Consider the following 17,889-nt stretch of genomic DNA (forward strand, 5'->3'; position numbering starts at 1 on the left):
TCATAGGCTCCTAGGTGGAGGGCCAGGGGGCACCCTGGGGCCTACACTGCAAGTCCAGGGAGAGATGTGGACCCCAGGGTAGCTTGCTGGGGTCAGGGGCCCCTAGGTGGATGGCCAGGGGGCACCCTGGGGCCTATATTGCAAAACCAGTAAGAGAGGTGGACCCCTGGGTAGCTTGCTGGGGTCAGGCGCCCCTAGGTGAAAGGCCAGGCGGCACCCTGAGGCCTATACTGCAAGCCCAGGGAGGGAGGTTGACCCCTGGGTAGCTTGCTGGGGTCAGGGTCCCCTAGGTGGAGGGCCAGGAGGCACCCTGTGGACTATACTGCAAGTCCAGGAAGAGAGGTGGACCCCAGGGTAGCTTGCTGGGGTCAGGGACCCCTAGGTGGAGGTCCAGGGGGCACCCTGGGGCCTATACTGCAAGTCCAAGGACATCGGTGGACCCCTGGGTAGATTGCTGGTGTCAGGGGCCCTTAGGTGGAGGGCCAGGGGTCACCCTGAGGCCTATACTGCAAGTCCAGGGAGTAAGGTGGACTTCTGGGTAGCTTGATGGGCTCATAGGCTCCTAGGTGGAGGGCCAGGGGGCACCCTGGGGCCTACACTGCAAGTCCAGGGAGAGATGTGGACCCCAGGGTAGCTTGCTGGGGTCAGGGGCCCCTAAGTTGACGTCCAGGGGGCACCCTGGGGCCTATACTGCAAGTCCAGGGACATCGGTGGACCCCTGGGTAGCTTGCTGGGGTCAGGGGCCCTTAGGTGGAGGGCCAGGGGGCACCCTTGGGCCTATACTGCAAGTCCAGGGAGTGAGGTGGACTCCTGGGTAGCTTGCTGGGGTCAGAGGCCCCTAAGTGGAGGGCCAGGGGGCACCCTGGGGCCTATACTGCAAGTCCAGGGACATTGGTGGACCCCTGGGTAGCTTGCTGGGGTCAAAGGCCCCTAGGTGGAGGGCCAGGGGGCACCCTGGGGCCTATACTGCAAGTCCAGGAACATCGGTGGGCCACTGGGTAGATTGCTGGGGTCAGGGGCCCTTAGGTGGAGGGCCAGGGGGCACCCTGGGGCCTATACTGCAAGTCCAGGAAGAGAGGTTGACCCCTGAGTAGCTTGCTGAAGTCTGGAGCCCCTAGGTGGAGGGCCAGGGGGCACACTGGGGCCTATACTGAGAGTCCAGGAAGAGAGGTGGACCCCTGGGTAGCTTGCTGGGGTCAGAGGCCCCTAAGTGAAGGGCCAGGGGGCACCCTGGGGCCTATACTGCAAGTCCAAGGACATCGGTGGACCGCTGGGTAGCTTGCGGGGGTCAGAGGCCCCTAAGTGGAGGGCCAGGGGGCACCCTGGGGCCTATACTGGAAGCCCAGGGAGGGAGGTGAACCCCTGGGTAGCTTGCTGGGGTCAAAGCCCCTAGGTTGAGGGCCAGGGGTTCCCCTGGGGCCTATATTGCAAGTCCAGGAAGAGAGGTGGACTCCTGGGTAGCTTTCTATGGTTAGGCTTCCCTAGGTGAAGGGCCAGGGGGCACCCTGATTCCTATACTGCAAGCCCAGGGAGGGAGGTGGACCCCTGGGTAGCTTGCTGGGGTCAGGGTCCCCTAGGTGGATGGCCAGGGGGCACCCTGTGGGCTATACTGCAAGTCCAGGAAGAGACGTGGACCCCTGGGTAGCTTGCTGGGGTCAGAGGCCCCTAGGTGGAGGGCTAGGGGTTCCCCTGGGGCCTTAAGTGCAAGTCCAGGGAGTGAGGTGGACTTCTGGGTAGCTTGCTGGGGTCAGGGGCCCCTAGTTTGAGGTCCAGGGGGCACCCTGGGGCCTATACTGCAAGTCCAGGGACATCGGTGGACCCCTGGGTAGCTTACTGGGGTCAGGGGCCCTTAGGTGGAGGGCCAGGGGGCACCCTGGGGCCTATACTGCAAGTCAAGGGAGTGAGGTGGACTCCTGGGTAGCTTGCTGGGGTCAAAGGCCCCTAGGTGAAGGGCCAGAGGGCACCCTGGGGCCTATACTGCAAGTCCAGGGACATCAGTGGACCCCTGGGTAGCTTGCTGGGGTCAGAGGCCCCTAGGTGGAGGGCTAGGGGGCACCCTGGGGCCTATACTGCAAGTCCAGGGACATCGGTGGACCACTGTGTTGCTTGCTGGGGTCAGGGGCCCTTAGGTGGAGGGCCAGGGGGCACCCTGGGGCCTATACTGCAAGTCCAGGAAGAGAGGTGGACCCCTGGGTAGCTTGCTGGGGTCAGAGGCCCCTAGGTGAAGGGCCAGGGGGCACCCTGGGGCCTATACTGCAAGTCCAAGGACATCGGTGGACCGCTGGGTAGCTTGCGGGGGTCAGAGGCCCCTAAGTGGAGGGCCAGGGTGCACCCTGGGGCCTATACTGGAAGCCCAGGGAGGGAGGTGAACCCCTGGGTAGCTTGGTGGGGTCAGGGGCCCCTAGGTGGATGGCCAGGGGGCACCCTGGGGCCTATATTGCAAGTCCAGGAAGAGAGGTGGACCCCTGGGTAGCTTGCTGGGGTCAGGGGCCCCTATGTGGAGGGCCAGGTGGCAGCCTGTTGGCTATACTGCAAGTCCAGGAAAGAGAGGTTGACCTTTGGGTAGCTTGCTGAAGTCAGGAGCCCCTAGGTGGAGGGCCAGGGGGCACACTGGGGCCTATACTGCAAGTCCAGGAAGAGAGGTGGACCCCTGGGTAGCTTGCTGGGGTCAGGGGCCCTTAGGTGGAGGGCCAGGGGGCACCCTGGGGCCTATACTGCAAGTCCAGGAAGAGAGGTGGACCCCTGGGTAGCTTGCTGGGGTCAGGGTTCCCTAGTTTGAGGTCCAGTGGGCACCCTGGGGCCTATACTGCAAGTCCAGGGACATCGGTGGACCCCTGGGTAGCTTGCTGGGGTTAGGGGCCCTTAGGTGGAGGGCCAGGGGGCACCCTGGGGCCTATACTGCAAGTCCAGGGAGTGAGGCGGACTCCTGGGTAGCTTGCTGGGGTCAGAGGCCCCTAGGTGGAGGGCCAGGGGGCAGCCTGGAGCCTATACTGCAAGTCCAGGAAAAGAGGTGGACCCCTGGGTATCTTGCTGGGGTCAGAGGCCCCTAGGTGGAGGGACAGGGGGCACCCTGGGGCCTATACTGCAAGTCCAGGGACATCGGTGGACCCCTGGGTAGCTTGCTGGGGTCAGAGGCCCCTAGGTGGAGGGCCAGGGGGCACCCTGGGGCCTATACTGCAAGTCCAGGGACATCGATGCACCCCTGGGTAGCTTGCTGGGGTCAGGCTTCCCTAGGTAAAGGGCCAGGGGGCACGCTGGGGCCTATACTGCAAGTCTAGGGAGGGAGGTGGACCCCTGGGTAGCTTGCTGGGGTCAGGGTCCCCTAGGTGGAGGGCCAGGGGGCACCCTGTGGGCTATACTTCAAGTCCAGGAAGTGAGGTGGACCCCTGGTTAGCTTGCTGGGGTCATAGGCTCCTAGGTGGAGGGCCAGGGGGCACCCTGGGGCCTACACTGCAAGTCCAGGGAGAGAGGTGGACCCCTGGGTACTTTGCTGAGTTCAGAGGCCCCTGGGTGGAGGGCCAGGGGGCACCCTGGGGCCTATACTGCAAGTCCTGGGAGGTAGGTGGACCCCTGGGTAGCTTGCTGAAGTCAGAGGCCGCTAGGTGGAGGGCCAAGGGGCACCCTGCGGCCTATACTGCAAGTCCAGAGACATCGGTGGACCCCTGGGTAGCTTGCTGGGGTCAGGGGCCCCTAGGTGGAGGGCTAGGGGTTCCCCTGGGGCCTATACTGCAAGTCCAGGGAGTGAGGTGGACTTCTGGGTAGCTTGCTGGGGTCAATGGCTCCTAGGTGGAGGGCCAGAGGGCACCCTGGGGCCTACACTGCAAGTCCAGGGAGAGATGTGGACCCCTGGGTAGCTTGCTGGGGTCAGGTGCCCCTAGGTGGAGGACCAGGGGGCACCCTGGGGCCTATACTGCAAGTCTAGGGACATCGGTGGACCCCTGGGGAGCTTGCTGGGTTCAGGGGCCCTTAGGTGGAGGGCTCAGGGGGCACCCTGAGGCCTATACTGCAAGTCCAGGGAGATCAGTGGACCCCTGGGTAGCTTGCTGAGGTCAGAGACCCCTAGGTGGAGGGCCAGAAGGTCCCCCGGGGCCTATACTGCAAGTTCAGGGAGTGAGTTGGACTCCTGGGTAGCTTGCTGGGGTCAGGGGCCTCTAGGTGGAGGGCCAGGGGGCACCCTGGGGCCAAAACTGCAAGTCCAGGGACATCGGTGGACACCTGGGTAGCTTGCTGGGGTCAGAGGCCTCTAGGTGGAGGGCCAGGGGGCACCCTGGGGCCTATACTGCAAGTCCAGGGACATCGGTGGACCACTGTGTAGCTTGCTGGGGTCAGGGGCCCTTAGGTGGAGGGCCAGGGGGCACCCTGGGGCCTATACTGCAAGTCCAGGAAGAGAGGTGGACCCCTGGGTAGCTTGCTGGGGTCAGGGGCCCCTAGGTGGAGGGCCAGGTGGCAGCCTGTGGGCTATACTGCAAGTCCAGGAAGAGAGGTTGACCCCTGGGTAGCTTGCTGAAGTCAGGAGCCACTAGGTGGAGGGCCAGGGGGCACAATGGGGCCTATACTGCAAGTCTAGGAAGAGAGGTGGACCCTTGGGTAGCTTGCTGAAGTCAGGAGCCACTAGGTGGATGGCCAGGGGGCACCCTGTGGGCTATACTGCAAGTCCAGGAAGAGAGGTGGACCCCGGGGTAGCTTGCTGGGGTCAGAGGCCCCTAGGTGAAGGGCCAGGGGGCACCCTGGGGCCTATACTGAAAGTCCAGGAAGAGAGGTTGACCCCTGGGTAGCTTGCTGAAGTCAGGAGCCACTAGGTGGATGGCCAGGGGGCACCCTGTGGGCTATACTGCAAGCCCAGTAAGAGAGGTGGACCCCGGGGTAGCTTGCTGGGGTCAGAGGCCCCTAGGTGGAGGGTCAGGGGTTCCCCTGGGGCCTAAACTGCAAGTCCAGGGAGTGAGGTGGACTTCTGGGTAGCTTGCTGGGGTCAATGGCTCCTAGGTGGAGGGCCAGAGGGCACCCTGGGGCCTACACTGCAAGTCCAGGGAGAGATGTGGACCCCTGTGTAGCTTGCTGGGGTCAGGTGCCCCTAGGTGGAGGACCAGGGGGCACCCTGGGGCCTATACTGCAAGTCCAGGGACATCGGTGGACCCCTGGGGAGCTTGCTGGGGTCAGGGGCCCTTAGGTGGAGGGCCAGGGGGCACCCTGGGGCCTATACTGCAAGTCCAGGGACATCGGTGGACCCCTGGGTAGCTTACTGGGGTCAGAGGCCCCTAGGTGGAGGGCCAAGGGTTCCCCTGGGGCCTATACTGCAAGTCCAGGGAGTGAGGTGGACTTCTGGGTAGCTTGCTGGGGTCATAGGCTCCTAGGTGGAGGGCCAGGGGGCACCCTGGGGCCTACACTGCAAGTCCAGGGAGAGATGTGGACCCCTGGGTAGCTTGCTGGGGTCAGGGTTCCCTAGTTTGAGGTCCAGTGGGCACCCTGGGGCCTATACTGCAAGTCCAGGGACATCGGTGGACCCCTGGGTAGCTTGCTGGGGTCAGAGGCCCCTAGGTGGAGGGCCAGGGGGCACCCTGGGGCCTATACTGCAAGTCCAGGGACATCGGTGGACCACTGTGTTGCTTGCTGGGTTTAGGGGCCCATAGGTGGAGAGCCAGGGGGCACCCTGGGGCCTATACTGCAAGTCCAGGAAGAGAGGTGGACCCCTGGGTAGCTTGCTGGGGTCAGGGGCCCCTAGGTGGAGGGCCAGGTGGCACCCTGTTGGCTATACTGCAAGTCCAGGAAGAGAGGTTGACCCCTGGGTAGCTTGCTGAAGTCAGGAGCCCCTAGGTGGAGGGCCAGGGGGCACACTGGGGCCTATACTGCAAGTCCAGGAAGAGAGGTGGACCCCTGGGTAGCTTGCTGGTGTCAGAGGCCCCTAGGTGAAGGGCCAGGGGGCACGCTGGGGCCTATACTGCAAGTCCAGGGAGATCGGTGGACCCCTGGGTAGCTTGCTGGGGTCAGGCGCCCCTAGGTGAAAGGCCAGGGGGCACTCTGAGGCCTATACTGCAAGCCCAGGGAGGGAGGTGGACCCCTGGGTAGCTTGCTGGGGTCAGGCGCCCCTAGGTGGAGGGCCAGGAGGCACCCTGTGGACTATACTGCAAGTCCAGGAAGAGAGGTGGACCCCTGGGTAGCTTGCTGGGGTCAGGGGTGCCTAAGTGGAGGTCCAGGGGGCACCCTGGGGCCTATACTGCAAGGCCAGGGACATCGGTGGACCCCTGGGTAGATTGCTGGGGTCAGGGGCCCTTAGGTGGAGGGCCAGGGGGCACTCTGAGGCGTATACTGCAAGTCCAGGGACATCGGTGGACCCCTGGGTAGCTTGCTGGGGTCAGGGGCCCTTAGGTGGAGGGCCAGGGGGCACCCTGGGGCCTATACTGCAAGTCCAGGGAGTGAGGTGGACTCCTGGGTAGCTTGCTGGGGTCAGAGGCCCCTAGGTGGAGGGCCAAGAGGCACCCTGGGGCCTATACTGCAAGTCCAGGAAGAGAGGTGGACCCCTAGGTATCTTGCTGGGGTCAGAGGCCCCTAGGTGTAGGGCCAGGGAGCACCCTGGGGCCTATACTGCAAGTCCAGGGACATCGGTGGACCCCTGGGTAGCTTGCTGGGGTCAGAGGCCCCTAGGTGGAGGGCCAGGGGGCACCCTGGGGCCTATACTGCAAGTCCAGGGACATCGGTGGACCCCTGGGTAGCTTGCTGGGGTCAGACTTCCCAAGGTAAAGGGCCAGGGGGCACGCTGGGGCCTATACTGCAAGTCTAGGGAGATCGGTGGACCCCAGGGTAGCTTGCTGGGGTCAGAGGCCCCTAGGTTGAGGGCCAGGGGTTCCCCTGGGGCCTATATTGCAAGTCCAGGAAGAGAGGTGTACCCCTGGGTAGCTTGCTGGGGTCAGGCGCCCCTAGGTGAAGGGCCAGGGGGCACCCTGATTCCTATACTGCAAGCCCAGGGAGGGAGGTGGACCCCTGGGTAGCTTGCAGGGGTCAGGGTCCCCTAGGTGGATGGCCAGGGGGCACCCTGTGGGCTATACTGCAAGTACAGGAAGAGAGGTAGACCCCTGTGTAGCTTGCTGGGGTCAGAGGCCGCTAGATGGAGGGCCAAGGCGCACCCTAGGGCCTATACTGCAAGTCCAGGGACATCGGTGGACCCCTGGGTAGCTTGCTGGGGTCAGAGGCCCCTAGGTGGAGGGCCAGGGAGCACCCTGGGGCCTATACTGCAAGTCCAGGGACATCGGTGGACAATTGTGTTGCTTGCTGGGTTTAGGGGCCCTTAGGTGGAGAGCCAGGGGGCACCCTGGGGCCTATACTGCAAGTCCAGGAAGAGAGGTGGACCCCTGGGTAGCTTGCTGGGGTCAGGGGCCCCTAGGTGGAGGGCCAGGTGGCACCCTGTTGGCTATACTGCAAGTCCAGGAAGAGAGGTTGACCCCTGGGTAGCTTGCTGAAGTCAGGAGCCCCTAGGTGGAGGGCCAGGGGGCACAGTGGGGCCTATACTGCAAGTCCAGGAAGAGAGGTGGACCCCTGGGTAGCTTGTTGGTGTCAGAGGCCCCTAGGTGAAGGGCCAGGGGGCAAGCTGGGGCCTATACTGCAAGTCCAGGGAGATCGGTGGACCCCTGGGTAGCTTGCTGGTGTCAGGCGCCCCTAGGTGAAAGGCCAGGAGGCACCCTGTGGACTATACTGCAAGTCCAGGAAGAGAGGTGGACCCCTGGGTAGCTTGCTGGGGTCAGGGGTGCCTAGGTGGAGGTCCAGGGGGCACCCTGGGGCCTATACTGCAAGGCCAGGGACATCGGTGGACCCCTGGGTAGATTGCTGGGGTCAGGGGCCCTTAGGTGGAGGGCCAGGGGGCACTCTGAGGCCTATACTGCAAGTCCAGGGAGATCAGTGGACCCCTGGGTAGCTTGCTGAGGTCAGAGACCCCTATGTGGAGGGCCAGGGGGGCACCCTGGGGCCTATACTGCAAGTCCAGGGAGTGAGGTGCACTCCTGGGTAGCTTGCTGGGGTCAGAGGCCCCTAGGTGGAGGGCCAGGGGGCACCCTGGGGCCTATACTACAAGTCCAGGGACATCAGTGGACCACTGTGTAGCTTGCTGGGGTCAGGGGCCCTTAGGTGGAGGTCCAGGGGGCACCCTGGGGTCTATACTGCAAGTCCAGGAAGAGAGGTAGACCCCTGGGTAGCTTGCTGGGGTCAGGGTCCTCTAGGTGGAGGGCCAGGGGGCACCCTGGGGCCTATACTGGAAGCCCAGGGAGGGAGGTGGACCCCTGGGTAGCTTGCTGGGGTCAGGGTCCCCTAGGTGGAGGGCCAGGGGTCACCCTGTGGGCTATACTGCAAGTCCAGGAAGAGAGGTGAACCCCTGGGTAGCTTGGTGGGGTCAGGGGCCCCTAGGTGGATGGCCAGGGGGCACCCTGGGGCCTATTTTGCAAGTCCAGGAAGAGAGGTGGACCCCTGGGTAGCTTGCTGGGGTCAGGCGCCCCTAGGTGAAAGGCCAGGGGGCACACTGGGCCTATACTGCAAGCCCAGGGAGGGAGGTGGACCCCTGGGTAGCTTGCTGTGGTCAGGGTCCCCTAGGTGGAGGGCCAGGGGGCACCCTGTGGGCTATACTGCAAGTCCAGGAAAAGAGGTGGACCCCTGGGTAGCTTGCTGGGGTCATAGGCTCCTAGGTGGAGGACCAGGGGGCACCCTGGGGCCTACACTGCAAGTCCAGGGAGAGAGGTGGACCCCTGGGTAGCTTGCTGAGGTCAGAGGCCCCAAGGTGGAAGGCCAGGGGACACCCTGGGACCTATACTGCAAGTCCAGGGAGGTAGGTGGACCCCTGGGTAGCTTGCTGGAGTCAGAGGTCCCTAGGTGGAGGGAAAAGGTGCACCCTGGGGCCTATACTGCAAGTCCAGGGAAATCGGTGGACCCCTGGGTAGCTTGCTGGGGTCAGAGGCCCCTAGGTGGAGGACCAGGCGTTCCCCTGGGGCCTATACTGCAAGTCCAGGGAGTGAGGTGGACTTCTGGGTAGCTTGCTGGGGTCATAGGCTCCTAGGTGGAGGGCCAGGAGGCACCCTGGGGCCTACACTGCAAGTCCAGGGAGAGATGTGGACCCCTGGGTAGCTTGCTGGGGTCAGGGGCCCCTAGGTGGAGGACCAGGGGGCACCCTGGGGCCTATACTGCAAGTCCAGAGACATCGGTGGACCCCTGGGTAGCTTGCTGGGGTCAGTGGCCCTTAGGTGGAGGGCCAGGGGGCACCCTGAGGCCTATACTGCAAGTCCAGGGAGATCAGTGGACCCCTGGGTAGCTTGCTGGGGTCAGGGGCCCCTAGGTGGAGGGCCAGGTGGCAGCCTGTGGGCTATACTGCAAGTCCAGGAAGAGAGGTGGACCCCTGGGTAGCTTGCTGGGGTCAGAGGCCCCTAGGTGGAGGGCCAAGGGTTCCCCTGGGGCCTATACTGCAAGTCCAGGGAGTGAGGTGGACTTCAGGGTAGATTGCTGGTGTCATAGGCTCCTAGGTGGAAGGCCAGGGGGCACCCTGGGGCCTACACTGCAAGATCAGGGAGAGATATGGACCCCTGGGTAGCTTGCTGGGGTCAGGGTTCCCTAGTTTGAGGTCCAGTAGGCACCCTGGGGCCTATACTGCAAGTCCAGGGACATCGGTGGACCCCTGGGTAGCTTGCTGGGGTCAGGGGCCCTTAGGTGGAGGGCCAGGGGTTCCCCTGGGGCCTATACTGCAAGTCCAGGGAGTGAGGTGGACTCCTGGGTAGCTTGCTGGGGTCAGAGGCCCCTAGGTGGAGGGCCAGGGGGCACCCTGGAACCTATACTGCAAGTCCAGGAAGAGAGGTGGACCCCTGGGTATCTTGCTGGGGTCAGAGGACCCTAGGTGTAGGGCCAGGGGGCACCCTGGGGCCTATACTGCAAGTCCAGGGACATCGGTGGACCCCTGGGTAGCTTGCTGGGGTCAGAGGCCCCTAGGTGGAGGGCCAGGGGGCACCCTGGGGCCTATACTGCAAGTCCAGGGACATCGGTGGACCCCTGGGTAGCTTGCAGGGGTCAGGCTTCCCTAGGTAAAGGGCCAGGGGGCACGCCGGGGCCTATACTGCAAGTCTAGGGAGATCGGTGGACCCCAGGGTAGCTTGCTGGGGTCAGAGGCCCCTAGGTTGAGGGCCAGGGGTTCCCCTGGGGCCTATATTGCAAGTCCAGGAAAAGAGGTGTACCCCTGGGTAGCTTGCTGGGGTCAGGCGCCCCTAGGTGAAGGGCCAGGGGGCACCCTGATTCCTATACTGCAAGCCCAGGGAGGGAGGTGGACCCCTGGGTAGCTTGCTGGGGTCAGGGTCCCCTAGGTGGATGGCTTGGGGGCACCCTGTGGGCTATACTGCAAGTACAGGAAGAGAGGTGGACCCCTGGGTAGCTTGCTGGGGTCAGAGGCCCCTAGGTGGAGGTCCAAGGGGCACCCTGGGGCCTACACTGCAAGTCCAGGGATATCGGTGGACCACTGTGTTGCTTGCTGGGTTTAGGGGCCCTTAGGTGGAGAGCCAGGGGGCACCCTGGGGCCTATAATGCAAGTCCAGGAAGAGAGGTGGACCCCTGGGTAGCTTGCTGGGGTCAGGGGCCCCTAGGTGGAGGGCCAGGTGGCACCCTGTTGGCTATACTGCAAGTCCAGGAAGAGAGGTTGACCCCTGGGTAGCTTGCTGAAGTCAGGAGCCCCTAGATGGAGGGCCAGGGGGCACACTGGGGCCTATACTGCAAGTCCAGGAAGAGAGGTGGACCCCTGGGTAGCTTGCTGGTGTCAGAGGCCCCTAGGTGAAGGGCCAGGGGGCACGCTGGGGCCTATACTGCAAGTCCAGGGAGATCGGTGGACCCCTGGGTAGCTTGTTGGGGTCAGGCGCCCCTAGGTGAAAGGCCAGGGGGCACCCTGAGGCCTATACTGCAAGCCCAGGGAGGGAGGTGGACCCCTGGGTAGCTTGCTGGGGTCAGGCGCCCCTAGGTGGAGGGCCAGGAGGCACCCTGTGGACTATACTGCAAGTCCAGGAAGACAGGTGGACCCCTGCGTAGCTTGCTGGGGTCAGGGGTGCCTAGGTGGAGGTCCAGGGGGCACCCTGGGGCCTATACTGCAAGGCCAGGGACATCGGTGGACCCCTGGGTAGATTGCTGGGGTCAGGGGCCCTTAGGTGGAGGGCCTGGGGGCACTCTGAGGCCTATACTGCAAGTCCAGGGAGATCAGTGGACCCCTGGGTAGCTTGCTGAGGTCAGAGACCCCTATGTGGAGGGCCAGGGGCACCCTGGGGCCTATACTGCAAGTCCAGGGAGTGTAGTGGACTTCTGGGTAGCTTGCTGGGGTCACAGGCCCCTAGGTGGAGGGCCAGGGGGCACCCTGGGGCCTATACTACAAGTCCAGGGACATCGGTGGACCACTGTGTAGCTTGCTGGGGTCAGGGGCCCTTAGGTGGAGGGCCAGGGGGCACCCTGGGGCCTATACTGCAAGTCCAGGAAGAGAGGTACACCCCTGGGTAGCTTGCTGGGGTCATGCGCCCCTAGGTGAAGGGCCAGGGAGCACCCAGAGGCCTATACTGCAAGCCCAGGGAGGGAGGTGGACTCCTGGGTAGCTTGCTGGAGTCAGAGGCCCCTAGGTGGAGGGCCAGGGGGCACCCTGGGGCCTATACTACAAGTCCAGGGAGATCAGTGGACCACTGTGTAGCTTGCTGGGGTCAGGGGCCCCTAGGTGAAGGGCCAGGGAGCACCCTGAGGCCTAAACTGCAAGCCCAGGGAGGGAGGTGGACCCCTGGGTAGCTTGCTGGGGTCAGGGTCCCCTAGGTGGAGGGCCAGGGGTTCCCCTGGGACCTATACTGCAAGTCCAGGGAGTAAGGTGGACTTCTGGGTAGCTTTATGGGGTCATAGGCTCCTAGGTGGAGGGCCAGGGGGCACCCTGGGGCCTATACTGCAAGTCCAGGGACATCGGTGGACCCCTGGGTAGCTTGCTGGGGTCAGAGGCCCCTAGGTGGAGGGCCAGGGGTCACCCTGGGGCCTATACTGCAAGTCCAGGAACATCGGTGGACCACTGGGTAGCTTGCTGGGGTCTGGAGCCCCTAGGTTGAGGGCCAGGGGGCACACTGGGGCATATACTGCAAGTCCAGAAAGAGAGGTGGACCCCTGGGTAGCTTGCTGGGGTCAGAGGCCCCTAGGTGGAGGGCCAGGGGTCACCCTGGGGCCTATACTGCAAGTCCAGGAAGAGAGGTTGACCCCTGGGTAGCTTGCTGAAGTCTGGAGCCCCTAGGTTGAGGGCCAGGGGGCACACTGGGGCATATACTGCAAGTCCAGGAAGAGAGGTGGACCCCTGGGTAGCTTGCTGGGGTCAGAGGCCCCTAGGTGAAGGGCCAGGAGGCACCCTATGACCTATACTGCAAGTCCAGGGAGAGAGGTGGACCCCTTCGTAGCTTGTTGGGGTCATAGGCCCCTAAGTGAAGAACCAGGGGCCACCCTGGAGCCTACACTGCAAGTCCAGGGAGAGAGGTGGACCCCTGGGTAGCTTGCTGGGGTCAGAGACCCATTGCTGGAAGGCAAGGGGGCACCCTGGGGCCTATACTGCAAGTCCAGGGAGAGAGGTGAACCCCTGGGTAGCTTGCTGGGATCAGGGGCCCTTAGGTCGAGGGCCAGGGGCACCCTGGGGCCTATATTGCAAGTCCAGGGAGAGAGAAAGATCCCTGGGTAGCTTGCTGGGGTCAGAAGCCCCTAGGTGGAGGGCCAAGGGGCACCCTGGGATCTACACTGCAAGTCCAGGGAGAGAGGTGGACCCCTGGGTAGCTTGCTTGGGTCAGAGGCCCCTATGTGGAGGGCAAGGGAGCACCCTCGGGCCTACACTGCAAGTCCAGAGAGAGAGGAGGACCCCTGGGCAGCTGGCTGGGGTAAGAGGCCTCTAGGTGGAGGGCCAAGGGGCACCCTGGGGCCTTACTTTAAGTCCAAGCAGAGAGGTGGACCCCTGGGTAGATTGCTGGGGTCAAAGGCCCCTAGGTGGAGGGCCAGGGGGCACACTGGGGCCTATACTGCAAGTCCAGGGAGAGAGGTGGAAGCCTGAGTGGTTTGCTGCGGTCAGAGGCCTCTAGGTGGAGGGCCAGGGGGCACCCTGGGGCCTTTACTGCAAATCCAGGGAGAGAGGCGGACCTCTGGGTAGCTTGCTGGGGTCATAGGCCTCTAGGTGGATGGTCAGGGGCACCCTGGGGCCTACACTGCAAGTCCAGGAAGAGAGGTGGACCCCTGGGTAGCTTGCTGGGGTCAGAGGCCCCTAGGTGGAGGGCAAGGGGGCACCCTGGGACCTATACTGCAAGTCCAGGGGGGAGTTGGACCCCTAGGTATTTGCTGAGGTCAAAGGCCCTAGGTGGAGGGCCAGGGGCACCCTGGGGCCCATACTGCAAGTCCAAGGAGAGAGGTGGACCCTGGGTAGCTTGCTGGGATCAGAGAGACCTAGGTGGAGGGCCAGGGGGTAAGCTGGTGTCCATACTGCAAGTCCAGGGAGAGAGGCGGACCAATGGGTAGCTTGCTGGGGTCAGAGGCCTCTAGGTGGAGGGCCAGGGGGCAACCTGGTGCCTAACTGCAAGTCCAGGGAGAGAGGTGGACCCCTGGGTAGCTTGCTGGGGTCAGAGGCCTCTAAGTGGAGGGCCAGAGGGCAACCTGGGGCCTTTACTGCAATTCCAGGAAGAGAGGTGGACCTTTGGGTAGCTTGCTGGGTTTGGATGCTCCTAGGTGGAGGGCCAGGGGGCACCCTGGGGCCTATACTGCAAGTCCAGGGAGAGAGTTGGACCCCTGGGTAGCTTGCTGGGCTCTGGGGCCCCTAGGTGAAGGGCAAGGGGGCACCCTGGGGCCTATCCTGCAAGTACAGGAAGAAAGGTGGACCCCTGGGTAGCTTGCTTGGGTCAGGGCCCCCTAGGTGGAAGGCCAGGGGGCACCCTGGGGCCTATACTGCAAGTACAGGGAGAGAGGTGGACCACTGGCTAGCTTTCTGGGGTCAGGGGCCCCTAGGTGGAGGGGAAGGGAGCACCCTGGAGCCTTTATTGCAAGTCCAGGGAGAGAGGTGGACCCCTGGGTAGCTTGTTGGGGTCAGAGGCCATTAGGTGGAGGATCAGGGGGCACCCTGGAACCTATACTGTAAGTCCAGGGAGAAATGTGGTTCCCTGGGAGGCTTGCTGGGGTCAGAGGCCCCTATGTTGAGGGCCAGGGGGCACTCTGCGACGTACACTGCAAGTCCAGGGAGAGAGGTGGACCCCTGGGTAGCTTGCTGGGGTCAGAGATCCCTACATGGAGTGCACGGGGGCACCATGGGGCCTATACTGCAAGTCCAGGGTGAGAGGTGGTCCTCCAGGTTGCTTGCTGGGGTCAGAGGCCCCTAGGTGGAGGGCCCGGGGGCACCCTGGGATCTACACTGCAAGTCCAGGGAGAGAGGTCGACCCCTGGGTAGCTTGCTGGGGGCAGAAGCCCCTAGGTGGAGGGCCAGGGGGCACTCTGGGGCCTATACTGCAAGTCCAGGGAGAGAGATGGACCCCTGGGTAGCTTGCTGGGGTCAGAGGCCCCTAGGTGGAGGGCCAGGGGGCACCCTGGGGCCTATACTGAAAGCCCAGGCAGAGAGGTGGACCCCTGTGTAGTTTGCTGGGGTCAGATGCTCTTAGGAGGAGGGCCAGGGGGCACCCTGGGGCCTTTACTGCAATTCCAGGAAGAGAGGTGGACCTTTGGGTAGCTTGCTGGGTTTGGATGCTCCTAGGTGGAGGGCCAGGGGGCACCCTGGGGCCTATACTGCAAGTCCAGGGAGTGAGTTGGACCCCTGGGTAGCTTGCTGGGCTCTGGGGCCCCTAGGTGGAGGGCAAGGGGGCACCCTGGGGCCTATCCTGCAAGTACAGGAAGAGAGGTGGACCCCTGGGTAGCTTGCTTGGGTCAGGGCCCCCTAGGTGGAAGGCCAGGGGGCACCCTGGGGCCTATACTGCAAGTACAGGGAGAGAGGTGGACCACTGGCTAGCTTGCTGGGGTCAGGGGCCCCTAGGTGGAGGGGAAGGGAGCACCCTGGAGCCTTTATTGCAAGTCCAGGGAGAGAGGTGGACCCCTGGCTAGCTTGTTGGGGTCAGAGGCCATTATGTGGAGGGTCAGGGGGCACCCTGGAACCTATACTGCAAGTACAGGGAGAAATGTGGTTCCCTGGGAGGCTTGCTGGGGTCAGAGGCCCCTATGTTGAGGGCCAGGGGGCACTCTGCGACGTACACTGCAAGACCAGGGAGAGAGGTGGACCCCTGGGTTGCTTGCTGGGGTCAGAGATCCCTACATGGAGTGCACGGGGGCACCATGGGGCCTATACTGCAAGTCCAGGGTGAGAGGTGGACCCCTGGGTAGCTTGCTGGGGTCAGAGGCCCCTAGGTGGAGGGCCAGAGGGCACCCTGGGGCACCCTGGGGCCTATACTGAAAGCCCAGGCAGAGAGGTGGACCCCTGTGTAGTTTGCTGGGGTCAGGGGCCCTTATGTGGAGGGCCATAGGGCACCCTGGGGCCTATACTGCAAGTCCAAGCAGAGAGGTGGACCCCTGGATAGCTTGCTGGAGTCAGATGCTCTTAGGAGGAGGGCCAGGGGGCACCCTGGGGCCCATACTGCAAGTCCAGGGAGAGAGGGGTACCCATGGGTAACTTGCTGGGGTCAGAGGCCCCTAGGTGGAGGGCAGGGGGCACTCTGCGGCCTATACTGCAAGTCCAGGGAGAAAGGTGGACCCCTGGTTAGCTTGCTGGGGTCAGAGGCCCCTAGGTGGAGGGCAGGGGGGCACACCCTGGGGCCTATACTGCAAGTCCAGGGAGAGAGGTGGACCCCTGGGTAGCTTGCTTGGGTCAGAGGCCCTTAGGTGGAGGTCCAGGAGGCAAGCTGGGGCCTATACTGCAAGACCAGGGAGAGAGGTGGACCCCTAGGTAGCTTGCTGGGGTCAGAAGCCCCTAAGTGGAGGGCCAGGAGACACCCTTTGACCTATACTGCAAGTCCTGTGAGAGAGGAGGACCCCTGCGTAGCTTGCTGGGGTCAAAGGCCCCTATGTGGAGGGCCAGGGGGCACCCTGGGGATTACACTGCAAGTCCAGGGAGAGAGGTGGACCCCTGGGTAGCTTCCTGGGATCATAGGCCCCTAGGTGGAGAACCAGGTGCCATCCTGGAGCCTAAACTGCAAGTCCAGGGATAGAGGTGGACCCCTGCGTAGCTTGCTGGGGTCAGAGACCCCTAAGTGGAAGGCAATGGGGCACCCTGGGGCCTATACTGCAAGTCCAGGGAGAGAGGTGAACCCCTGTGTAGCTTGCTGGGGGCAGAGGCCCTTATGTGAAGGGCCAGGGGGCACTCTGGGGCCTACACTGCAAGTCCAGGGAGAGAAATGGGCCCCTGGGTAACTTGCTGGTATCAGGGGCCCCTAGGTGGAGGGCAAGGGGACACCTTGGGGCCTACACTGCAAGTCTCGAGAGAGAGGTGGACCCCTGGGCAGCTTGCTGGGGTAAGAGGCCTCTAGGTGGAAGGCCAGCAGGCACCCTGGGGCCTTTACTGCAAGTCCAGGCAGAGAGGTGGACCCCTGGGTAGCTTGCTGGGGTCAGAGGCTCCAAGGTGGAGGGCTAGGGGGCACCCTGGGGCCTATATTGCAAGTCCAGGGGGGAGTTGGACCCCTAGGTATTTGCTGAGGTCAAAGGCCCTAGGTGGAGGGCCAGGGGCACCCTGGGGCCCATACTGCAAGTCCAAGGAGAGAGGTGGACCCTGGGTAGCTTGCTGGGATCAGAGAGACCTAGGTGGAGGACCAGGGGGTAAGCTGGTGTCCATACTGCAAGTCCAGGGAGAGAGGCGGACCAATGGGTAGCTTGCTGGGGTCAGAGGCCTCTAGGTGGAGGGCCAGGGGGCAACCTGGTGCCTAACTGCAAGTCCAGGGAGAGAGGTGGACCCTTGGGTAGCTTGCTGGGGTCAGAGGCCTCTAAGTGGAGGGCCAGAGGGCAACCTGGGGCCTTTACTGCAATTCCAGGAAGAGAGGTGGACCTTTGGGTAGCTTGCTGGGTTTGGATGCTCCTAGGTGGAGGGCCAGGGGGCACCCTGGGGCCTATACTGCAAGTCCAGGGAGAGAGTTGGACCCCTGGGTAGCTTGCTGGGCTCTGGGGCCCCTAGGTGGAGGGCAAGGGGGCACCCTGGGGCCTATCCTGCAAGTACAGGAAGAGAGGTGGACCCCTGGGTAGCTTGCTTGGGTCAGGGCCCCCTAGGTGGAAGGCCAGGGGGCACCCTGGGGCCTATACTGCAAGTACAGGGAGAGAGGTGGACCACTGGCTAGCTTGCTGAGGTCAGGGGCCCCTAGGTGGAGGGGAAGGGAGCACCCTGGAGCCTTTATTGCAAGTCCAGGGAGAGAGGTGGACCCCTGGGTAGCTTGTTGGGGTCAGAGGCCATTAGGTGGAGGATCAGGGGGCACCCTGGAACCTATACTGCAAGTCCAGGGAGAAATGTGGTTCCCTGGGAGGCTTGCTGGGGTCAGAGGCCCCTATGTTGAGGGCCAGGGGGCACTCTGCGACGTACACTGCAAGTCCAGGGAGAGAGGTGGACCCCTGGGTAGCTTGCTGGGGTCAGAGATCCCTACATGGAGTGCACGGGGGCACCATGGGGCCTATACTGCAAGTCCAGGGTGAGAGGTGGTCCTCCAGGTTGCTTGCTGGGGTCAGAGGCCCCTAGGTGGAGGGCCCGGGGGCACCCTGGGATCTACACTGCAAGTCCAGGGAGAGAGGTTGACCCCTGGGTAGCTTGCTGGGGGCAGAAGCCCCTAGGTGGAGGGCCAGGGGGCACTCTGGGGCCTATACTGCAAGTCCAGGGAGAGAGATGGACCCCTGGGTAGCTTGCTGGGGTCAGAGGCCCCTAGGTGGAGGGCCAGGGGGCACCCTGGGGCCTAT

This window comes from Danio rerio, chromosome 3, assembly GCF_049306965.1.
Source record: "Danio rerio strain Tuebingen ecotype United States chromosome 3, GRCz12tu, whole genome shotgun sequence".
Classification (NCBI taxonomy): domain Eukaryota; kingdom Metazoa; phylum Chordata; class Actinopteri; order Cypriniformes; family Danionidae; genus Danio; species Danio rerio.